The sequence below is a fragment of the Balaenoptera borealis genome (assembly GCF_965194805.1).
Source record: "Balaenoptera borealis genome assembly, chromosome: 14".
In the NCBI taxonomy this organism is placed as follows: domain Eukaryota; kingdom Metazoa; phylum Chordata; class Mammalia; order Artiodactyla; family Balaenopteridae; genus Balaenoptera; species Balaenoptera borealis.
The window spans coordinates 48,624,699-48,639,031 of NC_138875.1; the positions used below are offsets into that span (position 1 = coordinate 48,624,699).

The 14,333-nt window shown below is 40.1% G+C and overlaps 1 protein-coding gene across 1 annotated transcript in view; it reads left to right on the forward strand.

Annotated features, from left to right (window-relative positions):
* AQP4 (aquaporin 4) overlaps positions 1 to 14,333 on the forward strand; it is a 177,034-nt gene that overhangs the window by 150,605 nt on the left and 12,096 nt on the right. The gene's annotated exons all lie outside the window — the stretch shown is intronic.

A 14,333-nucleotide genomic window follows, 5' to 3' on the forward strand; every position in this document is an offset into this window, starting at 1 on the left:
TATCAGACACTTAAACATCATAACAAAACCCTAATTAAAATGTTGAAGAGCAATTCTGTTATAAAATATAGTTAAAAACACAACTCTCTCCATTTATCAACAAATCTCTCTAGGACTCTATTTCACCTTCTGAAAAGTGAGGGAATTAGACTCGATATCCAGATTCCAGTGGTTCTATAAATCTGAGCCATGGACCTTTAATTACTGCAGTCCTAAAGAAAGCTTTGCAAGCCTGTGACCCAAAATAAAATGAAAAGACCAGTACTGTACTAATTCTTAACAACAAAATTGGCATATATGGGTAATAATGATTTTCTTGAAAATGCAAACATTTTTTTTTAAACCAAATGGCAGAAAAGATCAAAATACAAGACAACTTTTAGCCCTTAGGCTATGGCTACGGTTCACACTCAGACACTGAGGGCTCAGTCACAGTACTGGGTACAATGTGTTCAAGAAATTTTTTCTCCATGATTGTGTAAATATACCCCAGAGCACTCTCTGAAAGCCAAGGTAGCAGTTCTGGAAAACTGCTGACCAATTAGCACACCTTCTGGATATTATGTGAACAAGGAGAAAGTGGCGTCACCTACATGAGCCTGATTGACCTTGCCTGTGTTCAGGGAAAGCTCTCCTCCCGGACCCTTCCTCCTTACCATCCCATCCTCCCCAACTCTCCATTCCATGCCATGCTGGCCAAGAAATATTTTTCAGAGCATCTTTCATATACGTTTATAGGCTCCGGGATATGGCTTTACTAGGGGTTCAAACTTGAGGCTGTAGCTAAAGTTCCAGTATTAACAGCTATGTTCCTGGATACAGATTTTAAATTGTAGTAAATTTAAGAGTTCAAAGTATTTTAAAACTATCACTTGCAAGACAAAACTTATTATCTGGAAACTAACCATACAGCACAGTGGATTTCCCTTTTATTTCACTCACACTCACACAAGCATACACACACACACACACACACACACACACACACACACACACACACACACACACAGCTTTCCATATTAAGCTAATCTTTCCAGACAGGAGGACTAGAGATGAGCAGAGGCTACCAATGATCAGTGTTGTGTTCTGTGAAATGCAGTGAACTCAGTATTTATCACTAGGAGATAAAAACATTTTCCTTACAGTTGTGAGATTATCCATGGACATATAACACATTAGTTAGAAAACAATTTAAACTGGGAAATAAGATTTTGAGCCAGTGACCTACATATGTAAAAAATGAAAATTCTTTAAAAGCCATTTGCTGAATTCTTACAATCTTCCAAGCAATAAAATTGACCAAGGAATCAGTGCAATCACATCAGTACCAATACTGGGGAAAGAATCTCCTTGGTTAAATCATAAATTCACTTAATTTTTAATCTGCCACACATCTCCTATTTAGAAAGCCATCTTGAGGTTGTTTCTACCATATGGCACAGAACAGTCTAGAGGGTCAGGGGATCCTGGGTAGAAGAGGCAGAGAGAGCTAGCCATAGCAGCAAACTGCTTTAAATTGGCTCTTCTGTCACAAAGCAAATGGAGTGATGTGTCAGTTTGCAAAGAAATAAAATGAAAAATTGCTTTCAAAGGCCTCAGAATGGACCCTGCTTTGAGGCATTGGAAAAAATTGATTTCAGTAATTGAAAGCAAGTTTTGCGGTGCATGAACAATCAGCTTTCACAGACAATTCTGCCTACACAGCCCGCTGACTTTCATGATATCTGAATTAAGATTGTTCCATATCCACAAACAAGCAAACAAGCCAGGTGGGCTCAAATCTGTGTCGTTTTTTTCTACATGCCTCTAAACATAAGTCTAAAAGTTAGTTATGACAAATGTCAATTAAGATCTTCCACACACGATAGCAAATTTCTTCCCTGATGCGGCCACGTTACCAGATCTTAACCAAATAAAAGATGAACCCCATCCAGATTGGATTTTTTTTTTTCACCTCATCACAGACAGTCACAGCTCTCAACCACAGCACAGGTAGCCAAATTATTTGTTTGAAAATCTATCTTCTCAATTCTAAATAATGAGATTAAATCCTCATTATTCTTCTATCAGTCAGAGCCTAAATCCAAACGAAACAAAAAAATACCAAGCTTAATTTCACATCCCTAAAGATAGGAAGAGTTTGGGGTGATCATCTTGATTATAACCCACTTCCAAACAAGACCACATCTAAAATATTCCAAAACAGCTAAAATGATACATTCAATTTTTTAATGACCTTCAGAGAAGATCACTATACTCTATCTCAGGTGTTCATTCTGGAATTGTCAAATCATCAAATCCCTCATACTGAAATTCCATTCATCTTCAGTGTAAGTTGAAGCAATTGGACACAAATTTCTGGAATCTTCATCAAGCCCTGGAATCACCTTGCCCTTCCATTCTCCCCAGCTTGCTAACCTTCTTGTGGTCACAGGACTCCTGCCAAGTTCAGAAATGATGCATTTAGACTTAAGAACAGAAAATGTTATGTAGTAAGAACTAAAAAAAAAAAAAACGTTAGTGATTATGATGATATTATGACAGTTATGTCATATGATATCATGACAGATATTATGACAGTTAGCCCACGTGGCATGGCAGCCACTTCGGTGCTGCTCTCACCAAACACTGGATTTTGTTTTTAAGCTGTCACTGTGCGAAGCTTGATATAACCCCCTCCATTCCCCTTTCCTGTTCCTTCCCCTGACTGTGATCATAGCTAAAGAAATTTATAGAACTTTACTGACCTTTCTACAAATTTATGCTAACTTCTACTGCACTCCTAGCTGACCAAAACCTTGTTTATCTCATGGGCCTTCCCTAGCACACTTCCTAAACAAACATCCAAATCTCTGCTATCTTCAATCTTTTCCATCTGAAGTCTCTTCTCCCACATGATTGATTTTCCTACTATTGATTGATTTTCCTACTATTGATCTTCAGGAATTGATTTTCCTACTATTTTATGTACACCAGCGCCTTGCAAAACACCGGAAAGATAGAGGTTATTCAATATATATGTATCTGATTGAAACCAAAAACAATACTTAGTGTAGTTTCTTCACAAACTTCTACTTCCTTTTTTCTAAAGAATTAGGGAAAATCTTAGCCAAATGCAGGTAAGTGACAATTTTCTGTGTTCATCCCATTCAGGCCCCTTTCTGTCATCCTGTTTCCACGACTGTTGCTGTTGTTCTGTGTCCTACGTTACCCTGTTCCAACTGGATCTGTATCAAAATGGTCACAGTGGTGACTTCTAGGACTCTTGTCTTGGTGCTAATCGCACATAACGCTCCATGTCTTGGTCTTAAGTTGACAAGTTCCCAACCTGATGGTGGAATTTGCAGTACACATTCCCTTTGAACTGATGCTCCTGTTTCCTGGTTATCGCTTCTCTCTCCTTGGCTCAGTTCTCTGACTCGGGGGTAATCAAGTCCACTCCCGATAGTGGCATGACTGGGTCCCCCTTATTCTTCCCAGTCACAGCGCCACACTACCCCATGGGGAGTGTCACATGCACGAGTGTGGACACCCCAGTCCAAGCTCCATACACACGCACCTGTAACAGCTGTTCGTTGGCCACAGCTGGGACCAAGGTTGTGCACATCAGCTGTGGGATCAGGGGTGGGGGGGGGGCGGGGGAGGGATGCCAAAGAAGAGGCCGGTCCAGGCCCCGAGAACAGAGAATTCCAGAGTCCCAGTCATGGGGCGTGTGGTCTACAGGGGCTCTAAGTACCGGCGGAGGACGGTGCACTCAGAGTTGAGGCAGAGCCTTCTAAAGCAGGGGTCCAGGGCAGGGCCCCACTGCCAGGGTCTGAGGACAGCACTGCTGCAACTTCAGTCGTTCTCTGATCTGCATAACAGTTTCCGAAGGACAGTAGAGCCCGAGCTTTTCACTTGAAAAACACCATCCTTTATCCCGAAGTAATTAATTCTGTAATGATTTCTGTGCTGCTCTATCAAACATTCCTTAATCTCTGTGGCCTGAAGGGCCAACCATTCTTTACCACCACCAATTGAGATGCACACAAATCTTCATTTTCCTCCTCTTTTAATTTCATCTTGACAGAAGGCATTTCCTCCTTAAGTCCTCTCTTCCTTACCTCCTTTCTCAAAAAGAGGGTCATTCCTCACGATGGAAACAGCATATACACACTGATGGTGTGCAAGATGGCTTGAGGTGGTACATGGAATAGACTTTTCTGAAAATTATATACTGAATTTAATATGCATTATAAAAATCTAACCAGCGTATCAGACCGATGGTATTGTTGCATAGATTGACGCTGAGTAAAAATCTGAGTTGACTTTAAATACAGTTGACCCTTGAACAACTCGGGGATTAGGGGTGACCACCCTCCGAGTAGTCGAAAATCAATGGGCGTATAACTTATAGTTGACCCTCAGGGTCCGTGGTTCCGCATCTGTGGATTCAAGCAACCTCAGATCATGTAGTGTTATAGTATTTACTATTGAAAAAAGTCCGTGTATGTGGAGCGGTGCAGTTCAAGCCCACATTGTTCAAGGGTCAACTATATACATATACATTTATATATTTATATTTATAAAATTGTAAAGAGTTGACTTAGATATGGAAAACATGGTGAAGGTGGAACAGAAATGATAGAAGTTTGAGAAACTGATAACAACAAACCTGGAGAATGATGTCATGGGAAAGGGAAGGGGGTGTTTCTAGAAGGGGGGTGTATTGTGGTGCTCATGACCTGTGGTTTTGGGGTCATGGAGACCAGAGTTTGAGACTCTGCACTTCTACTTGTGAGCTGTATGATCTTGGGCACTTTTCTTATTTTTTTTTAAATTGTGAGATGGAATAATAATTGGAGCTTCATCATTGGGATGCCACACAGATTAAATGAGCCATCTCGTGCCAAGCACTTAGCACAAACCCTGGCACATATGATGATGGACGAGTGGTCAGCGGGGTCAGGTGCTGCAGAGGAAGGTAAGGGCTGGGGCATTTCCTCTAGAATCACACAACAGAGAAGGCCTGAGAACGTGAAGAGAGCATTTACGGGAAGTGATAGGGACAGAAGCTAGGCTATAACCGGTACCAAAGGATAAAACATGAGAAAAGAGACAATAAATGGAGATAATTTTTAAAGGGTATTTGGCTCTACAGGGGAAAGTAGATTTACTGGTAGGTCATTGGGGTTGAGGGGCGATTTATTTTGGTGAGCTCTTTTCCCAATAGAAAGAGGTAATATTAAGTAGAGAATTAAGATACAGAATATGAGGATAATCGGTTAGAGCTATGAGTCTCAAAGAGTGGTCTCCATTCCCCTAGGGGGTCCCTGAGATGTTTCAGGGGATCTGGGCAATCACGGCTGTTTCCCTAATCCTAATGAGATGTTACTTGCCTTTTTTACTGTATGACATTTGTATCGTCAGCACAAAAGCCATGGTGGGTAAAATTGCTGGCACCTTGGCAGGAATCAAGGCATCAAGACCGTTTTAGCAGGCGTGTCTTCCTCACCATCACATGCAGTACAATCAGTGTCAGTTCTACTTAAGAATGTCTTTGATGTAGCAAAAAATTACTAATTTTATTAAATCTTGACGCTGAGTGCAGGTCTTTGTCATGTTCTCTGTGACAAAATGAGCAGTATACATAAAGTACTTCTGCTACAGACGGCGTGTGATGGCTATCTTCAGGACTGATGGATTCGAGAGCTGAACCAGCCCCTTTGTTCATGGAATACCATTCTTCCTTTAAAGAATGGCTGACAAACTACGGCTATTCAAATTGAGTGACTGGCTGACATTTTCTTGGAAATGAGCAAATGAGCCTGTCACTTCCAGAAAAACTGACAATATTTGTTGCCAATAATAATATTTGAGCTTTCAAAAAAATTATCATTTTGGAAAATTTGTGTCTGCCACCGTGAGGTTGACAGCTCTCAAAACTTTAACACTTTTCTCATGTGATTGGTGGTGACACTGATGAATATGATATTTTTGACATTATAAAATAAAATGTGCCAACATTTGGAAGAGCCACATAAGTCAATGAATGAACAGATTCCAAATGACCACACATAATGTTCAAAATGATGCCTTATTAGAAGACTAGTTCAAAGTAAAAAATAGATGAATAGATTTTAAGGTAACAAGGTATGAAAATTCATTAATATGCCTTCAGCATCTACATTGACACTAACCTTTAAAAAAACAACTGCTTATTGAGTTTTGGTGTACTATCAAAGAAAAATATCCACAATTATCTGAAAAAGTTATTAAAATAGACCTCTCTTTTCCAGCTCCATATATATGTGTGGCAGGATTCTCTTCCCATACTTCAACCAGACAATCATTTCACAACAGATCGTACAGAGAAGCAGAAAGGGGAATCAGCTGTCTTCTATTAAACCAGACATTAAAGAGAATTGCAAAAACGTAAAACAATGCTACTCTTCTCACTAATCTTTTTATTTTGAAGAATATAAATATATTTCTTTTTCTTTGAAAATTCAATTTAGTTGACATATGCTGGGTTTATTATTGTTATTTTAAGTAAATTAAAACAATTTTTAAATTCTCTGTTTCAGTTTCTCATACGGTAAGGGTCAATACCCACAGTTCACATAAACAAAATGTTCATTGGGGGGTTCAGTAATTTTTCAACTGTAAAGTCTGATTGAAAAGATCGGGTTAGAGAATTGTACTAGGAGGCGAAATGGGTGGGATGCAGAACAGGACTGAAGGAATCCCTCCAAGACACTGGAGGGATACTTCTCCCATAGGAAACAGGTAAGGTGGAGAGAATTAGCAGATGCAAGGCATTTTTAGGTTTGGTCAAGGGAATTCAAAGGATTTCCCATCTGAAGGCTTGTTTTCACTCTGATGCAAGGGTTGAGGTCATACCGGGAAAGAGAGGGGAAAGAGCAGGAAGGTGAGGAGTTCGAGGGACCCATGGAACAGCCCTGGGGCACCAGAGAACACCTGGCCAGAGCCTGAGGAGGGAAGACTGAGCAGCACAGGGTCCCAGGGTGGGTTTGCACAGCTGAACCAGGGAAAGCCCTGTGCTCGGTACCCTGCCAAAGCCACTCCACAAGGGCAGTCACATACTACCAGCCAGCTGGGTTTATGGTAGTTAGTTAATTTCTTATCAATTTAATATTACAACCATACAGAAATAGAACAGAATCTCAAAACCTTGTAGGTCCACCACCACCATTTTAACAGTTATAATGTTTTGCCATAGGTAACGTAGATTGACTGTTTAAGCTAACTTATTTCCAGATACCTCAACATGTCCTAAAATACTTGATTAGTTGCTTAGTTCACTCTTGATATTCTGATTTTATAAACACACAGTTTAAAAATTCTGCTTCCAATGTTGATTTTGAAATGTAACTCTAGAAGATTGGACAGTTGACAATCTTGCTGTCTTATTTTAGCTTTATACAGACAACAGCAATTTTACGGGGGAAAAATTGTTGAATGGATTCATTTTTCACTTTCTCTTTTAAAAGGTATTATATGGCCTGTTGACTCAGTGTGTTACATAGTGAGGCTCTGATGCAACTAGGAAAATCAAAGCTCAGCTTTCTTGTAGAAGTGAACAAATTCCAAAGGTTAAAGTGAAATCTTCAGGACCCAAATTGTAGGACTGGATCATGTCCTCAACTATGTAATTTTTTATGATATTCAGTGATTATATTTATTAGAACATTTAATGCAAAATTTAAAAACAGGACAGTAATGACAAAAGAAATTAATAAAATGTATAAATGATACACAAGACTATTACTACTATAAATTAGAAAACCACAAGTATATTTGAAACACCTATGAGTGTTCTAAGAGCACTATTCAATACAACACATGCCAATGACACAGATGTGAAGATCACTTATTTTACAAGTAGAAGACCACTTCATGCATAATCTGGTGTAAACCATTTGGTCTCTGGTGCTCTAGGCACCAAGAGTCTTATTTTACTAGCAACTATTGAGGACCTGCCAAGATCCTGTACCACGGATGCTACAGGAGTACAAGTAACTATGACATGGTCTCAGTCCTGAAAAAGCAAGTATTGTAAGATAACCATTGGCTGACAACCAGCCACAGAATCTCAGAGCCTTTGACTGTGTAGTTTTGACAGGTAACTAAGCTTTAGAACTTCAGTCTCACCAACTATGGAAACACTTGTTCTCCTTTCACCAAAATTAAAGGTTCAGAGGATTACACAACACTCTGGGGCATTTGAGGAGCTATATACCCATGTTGGGCTGCAGGCGGGCCTAGTGATCGCAGCTGAGGTCAAGGTATTGAGAACATCACAAGTTCTGATACGAACAATCTCTGTCTCTGACGTCCCATGAGCCATATGGTACCACAATTTTTCTACTCAAAATGTTGCGCAGAATGAGAAGGGTAGTATGAAGTTTGCATACTTATTCTGTGAGGTCTTCAATGTGATCCGCTATTGAAGGGTATAATAATGTTGGTATTACCAGGACATCATAGAGCTCTTCCATTTACTCAACAAGCTCTCCTTTTTTAAATAGAATTATTAGCAATAATAATAACAATGAAGAATTGTATTGTTATTGAAAGTTTATAAAGTGATTTTTGTATGTCCCCTTGGGTGATTATAAAGACTTGTACACAGAAAAGTATCACAACAAAACTCTGAACTATACATTGAGTATGTCTATAAAACTGTTTAGACCTTGTTACAATGCTCTGTTGTACTAATCCCTCCCAGATAGCAGTGGGAATCATAGTTCATTATGTCAGTGTGTTCCTGGTTTGCTAAACTGTTCTTTTAAAACTCCCTCCAATTAGAAATGAAAATGTTATTTAAAAAAATATTGGGCTGGCCAAAAAGTGCCTTCGGTTTTTAAGTAAAAATAAAAGACACATTTTTCATTTTCACTAAGAACTTTATGGAACAACGTATTCACCCTTTTGTTCCACTACCTTCTGCCATTTTTCAGGCAACTTTGTAATTCCATCTTTCCAAAACTTTTTATCTTTTTGAGCAAATAACTGTTCCAAGTGCCTTTCACAGTCTTCCAGGGAATGAGAGACAGATGATTCTGGATGAATAGGATTTCTGGGTGACATTGAGGAGTAAGTTTACTTTGGAAATAATAAATTTGTAAAATTATCCATCCTCAATGGTATTATTTTTTTCAGCAGTACTCAGTGGCCTGAGTGGACATGTGAGAGCCATAAATGTCATTTATTGTCATCCCCAAAGAGCTAATGAGGAGAAGACATAAAGGCAGTTTCTCTTTTTTAAATAAAATTTGCTGAGACATTTTGGATTAATCCATAGGACAGGGGTTTTTTAAAATAGTACTTCTGACTTAAACTCTGAAATATGGTCTTGGAATTATCTATGTCCATATGAAGTTTATAAAATTTTATCATTAATGTTAATACTTTGCAATTATCTAGCTCTTTATTTCAAATGACTTTTTCAAGGTTTGGCATAGATAAATTTCTTGACTTATAACTGAATGCCTTTTTATCACAAGCATCAATATCATCATTATTTACATTTATCAATTATGTTGGCAAAGCACTTCTGCTAGTATCACCCTATTTGAGCCTCATTCACTTATTTATTGATTCCACAATGCTTTTCAGTCTTTAAAATGTGTCTTGTATCTATACTAGGTGCTGGCGATACAGCAATTAATTACTAAGTCTAATTAATTACTATGATTATTGAGAGTGTTCTCTGCTCTCATTTCCATTACAGACTAGTGATGCAGTTACACAAGTAGACAGATGGTTCCAGTATGCTGGGGACAATCCTATGATGGCATTTGGGGAATTCCCAAGTGGAATTCCCATGCAAGCACACATGAGATGGTTCAAAACCAGAACAAGGTCAGGAGGGCATCTGGCCTTAGCACAACTTTGCAAAAAGAGAGGACAGAGAAAATGCTTTGTTTCATTTCACAGATGAAGAACCAGGGTTCAGAAAAATCCAGTGGCCTACAGCCAGTAAGAATTATGTGATAGAGTTAAGACTGCCAACTCTCACCCCTTCTCCCTCCACTGCACAATGGGTGTCGTCACCAAAATCATGACTGTCCCTTCATCATCATTATCATCATCATCATCACTGTAAGAAATTTAATAGAACATATATAGCCCACAACCTCAGTTCATATCCAAAAAGAGAGCGTAAACTAGCATCAAAACACTGGTGAATGATACAAAAACATTACCTAGTGATAACTGTAGTGTATCACATAGGTTCACAGGTTGCTATGGGTATTTCAAGTGACTAGAGCCCAGCTAGTTTGTGAAGGGCAGGCTTCTTGGAGGGGATAAATGTTGAGGAATGCTCAAAGAAGAATCAGAGGATCGTGTGGCAAAGAGAGAAGGGAAAGGGATTGAAGATGGAAGAATCACTTTAGGTGTCTCCCTAGAGGGGCTGACAAGATGCAGCCACGGTGTGGTTCCCCGCCACAGGCACACAGGCCAAGGGTAGCCAGAGATAAGAATATTCAAGTATGGTGAAACCATCAATGAGGCTTGACACTTCTAAGAGGTCCTGTGAATTTCTTCACACGTAGATTTCTTCTGATTGTGTGAGAAAAGGAAATACAGAGGTTAAAGGGAAGGATGCACGATCATTTAGGAAAGAAGCAAGAGAAAGTTTTGTCTGAATTATGAGAAGGGTCATCTGAGAAAATTCTTAAAGAACTAGACCGTTGAGAGTCTATCACATTTTTTTTATGGTCACAGATTATGACCCTTTCTTCTCCTTTCTTAGAAAATGTTCATTTTCTAAGAAAAGGCAGCATTTCTTTTAACTGCCTAGTTTTTCGGTCTACTCCTCCTGTCATAGCCCCCTTACACACAGAATTTTAAGCATTTTGCTCTTTCCTTGAAACTTGGACTATTTTTTGTAGTCTATTAAAAACATAAGGATTCCAAGCCTTTCTGTATAAGTGATAATAATTGCCAAAATGTTGATTTGGCTTTTAATACGTTCAAATTTAATTTAAATTTTGGAACAATTACTACTACGGACTACACTTTACAGATTATTGACCATTCCAAACATTTCAGTCCAACCCATTAGATCCCAAAGACCTTTGCTTTCCAGAAAACAGATTTTTGACTGTGGATGTCTGAGCAGCCTTTAAAACGCCCAACCAAACTCTGAACTGTCATAGTAGCTGGGTAGGAGATAAGGGGTAAGAAAAGTATCCAGTCATCCAACCACATTTCTGCTTTTTTGTACAAGCTTCGGATGAAATACAGTCACTCAATACAGTCCTTCTGTTTCTCTTTCCCTCCCTCCCTTTCTCTCTGCCCATTGGCCTAGAGAGGGGAACCCTAAACCTTTTGGAATCCTGCCAGCAGGACCAAAAGAATCCTTGACTATTTTCCCAGGGAATTCCTGCCTTAAATGTCAGCAGAGTACAACTTGCCAGCCAAAGCAGAATCCGCCTGGACCTGAATCAAGGAAACTGCGCCTGCTATAACCAAACGGAAAAACCTGGCCCCATGGGGCAAGGGGACAGGGGCAGTGATAGAGTGAAAGGGTCCACGTCCATTGCCAAGACCCAGGTTTTGTCAGATTCACCTCACTGAGGAAAGGAAGCTAAGTCAAACTTTTTTTGGTTCCTTGCTGGTTTTTGATTGTTATTTTTATTTTTCTCTTTTGGTGGTGAACCATATCTCCAGCAACTACTCTGAATTACTGTAACAGTAAGGTAACACATCTCTGAAAAGGGAACAAATCTCCACTGAAGCCCTTTGTTGTGGTGCTGGTGGTTGCCTGCTGCTGCCCTTGCTGTTTTGTTTATTTGTTTGTTTTTAATGAACATAATGATATATAAGTGCTCTGGGGGCGGGATTCATGTCACTGAGATTCATGAAAAGCAAGATAAGATTTGTGAGTTGCGACTGAGTCTGTCCCTGCCAGCCTGGAGACACTTCCTTTCTGGTCCTGAGGTACTGCTGGCATTTTTAGTGCGTGTGAGTTAGTCTTCAATCTCCAAACACATGAAGGAATACTAAAAGTTCTGAGGGCCAGGATGGGAAAAGGGGTCTACACATCCCACAGACATACATCAGCTCCCAAGGATAACAATGTGATATAGTAGATTAAAAATTAGGAGCAAAGTGCATCAATCAGCTAGTTTTTGCCGAGTACTCGTAATTTTCATTTACCCTTCTTTCATTTTTCTCATATGTTACTGACCTACAACGTCACAAAGCTATTCAACTAAAAACTCACAAGCTTGCCTGACATACAAGATTGATTTTAAATCAATGTGCCATGTCACTATCTTTTTCCTAAAGATCAGAGCACTATATAGTAAGAAAGTCAAGAAGATTTCATCAATAAATTGTTATTCCATCTTTAAAGATTTATTGATTGATTGATTGATTGATTGCTATGTTGGGTCTTTGTTTCTATGCGAGGGCTTTCTCTAGTTGCGGCGAGCGGGGGCCACTCTTCATCACGGTGCAGGGGCCTCTCACTATCGTGGCCTCTCTTGTTGCGGAGCACAGGCTCCAGACGCGAAGGCTCAGTAGTTGTGGCTCACGGGCCGAGTTGCTCCGCGACATGTGGGATCTTCCCAGACCAGGGCTCGAACCCGCGTCCCCTGCGTTAGCAGGCAGATTCTCAACCACTGCCCCACCAGGGAAGCCCCAATATTCCATCTTTAAATGAATTTAGGCCCTTGCAAGGTTACCAATGGGAAAAAAAAATTTAGATCCTGAATCTCATTTGGCTCTAGGCCTAGGCCAGTTCAAAAACAGGTCAACTTAGAAGCTATTACTTATATTCGCCAGGGCTCCCTGCCTCATACTTTTTCTACCATCACAAGTGCATCATAGCTGATACCTTCCATTATCATATGCTGCATGCATTGCCACAGACAGTCCTATTGGAAGTTTCTGTCCCTAGTTTAAAGAAAAGCCAGGGAAATAGGTGGCTATTGCACAAGACTGAACGTGTCACCGGAAGACCAATAAGACCATCTCAAATATAAAAAGGATAATAAGGAAGACCTAATAAGAAAAACTACCGCCAGTAGGTGAAGAGTTAATCCCCGGTCAATTTTGAACCTCTCTGTTGAGAGTACTAATAAGTGTGAGTTTGTGCCAATTAGGTTGGCCCTTCCCTGGATGGGAACAGCCATCCCTTAGGAACTGGACTGTTAACACATTCTACCAGGGCAGTGATCAGCCAGCCAGAAGAAAGGGAAAGGGTCTGAGAAACTGTGGTAACCAAGTTCTGCTGGCACTTTGCAAAATGGTGCCGGGAACTGCCAAGGCCATGGAGTGAATGCTAATGAGCTGAGTGCAACTTACAAAGAGTGGACCTGAAAAATGTCCCCCCAGTGACCAGCAGCTGTAGGGAGTGCCACTTTTGGTGGGTTCCTGTGGATAGGACCACAGGCCTCATTCTTGAGGACAAACCTAAGCCTTGCAACATTGTTCCTTGGGTTCAAAGACCTCACAAACACTTCTGACTCAATGTCAAAGTTTTCAAATTAAAAAAAAATTTTTTTGCACCTTTACAAAAAATCTCATTCTAAAATCCGAACGGTAAACAGCTTTACGAATCAACATGAAATATTTTAAGTGTTCTTTGTGGATTCCCATAAATTCCTCCCTTCCCCTCTCATCAGAGTTTGCTCTGACTTTCAGGGAGCATATTTTTAAAAGCCTGAAACCCCTGACGGACAGCCATCAGTGTGCAGCTACATTCTTAAGGATGTAAATTCAATCTTTGTTATCTGAGAATGCTTGAAACGGGATTAAAGAGCTCCTCTGCAATTCACACTCAAAATTGTAATTCCTCTTTCTCATGAGCGCTTTTCAACCATTCCCAATTCTCAAGTACCCAAAGGAGACAAGAAAACAAAAAATTGTAACTATGATGTGAAAACATAATCCTTTTCTTCTTCTCTCTCCTGTATTTCTTTCTTGCCACACCTCATTCTGAATAAAACTCCTATGTGAAATGTGATGGTAGGCGGAGAGGCAGGGCAGGGAGAGGGAGGGTCCCATAGGTAGATGTGAGTTATTATCACAGGTCTAGTTGTTGGATTGAGTGGTGGTTCACAGATGTTCATTATATACCTTAAAAGTAATTAATGAATTAATTAATTAATCCCTGGTGGGGCAGTGGATGAGACTCTGTGACGCTCCCAATGCAGGGGGCCCAGGGTTCGATCCCTGGTCAGGGAACTAGATCCCACATGCATACCGCAACTAAGAGTTCGCATGCCACAACTAAGGAGGCTGCAAGTCGCAACTAAGGAGCACACGTGTCTCAACTAAGGAGCACACGTGCCACAACTAAGGAGCCCACCTGC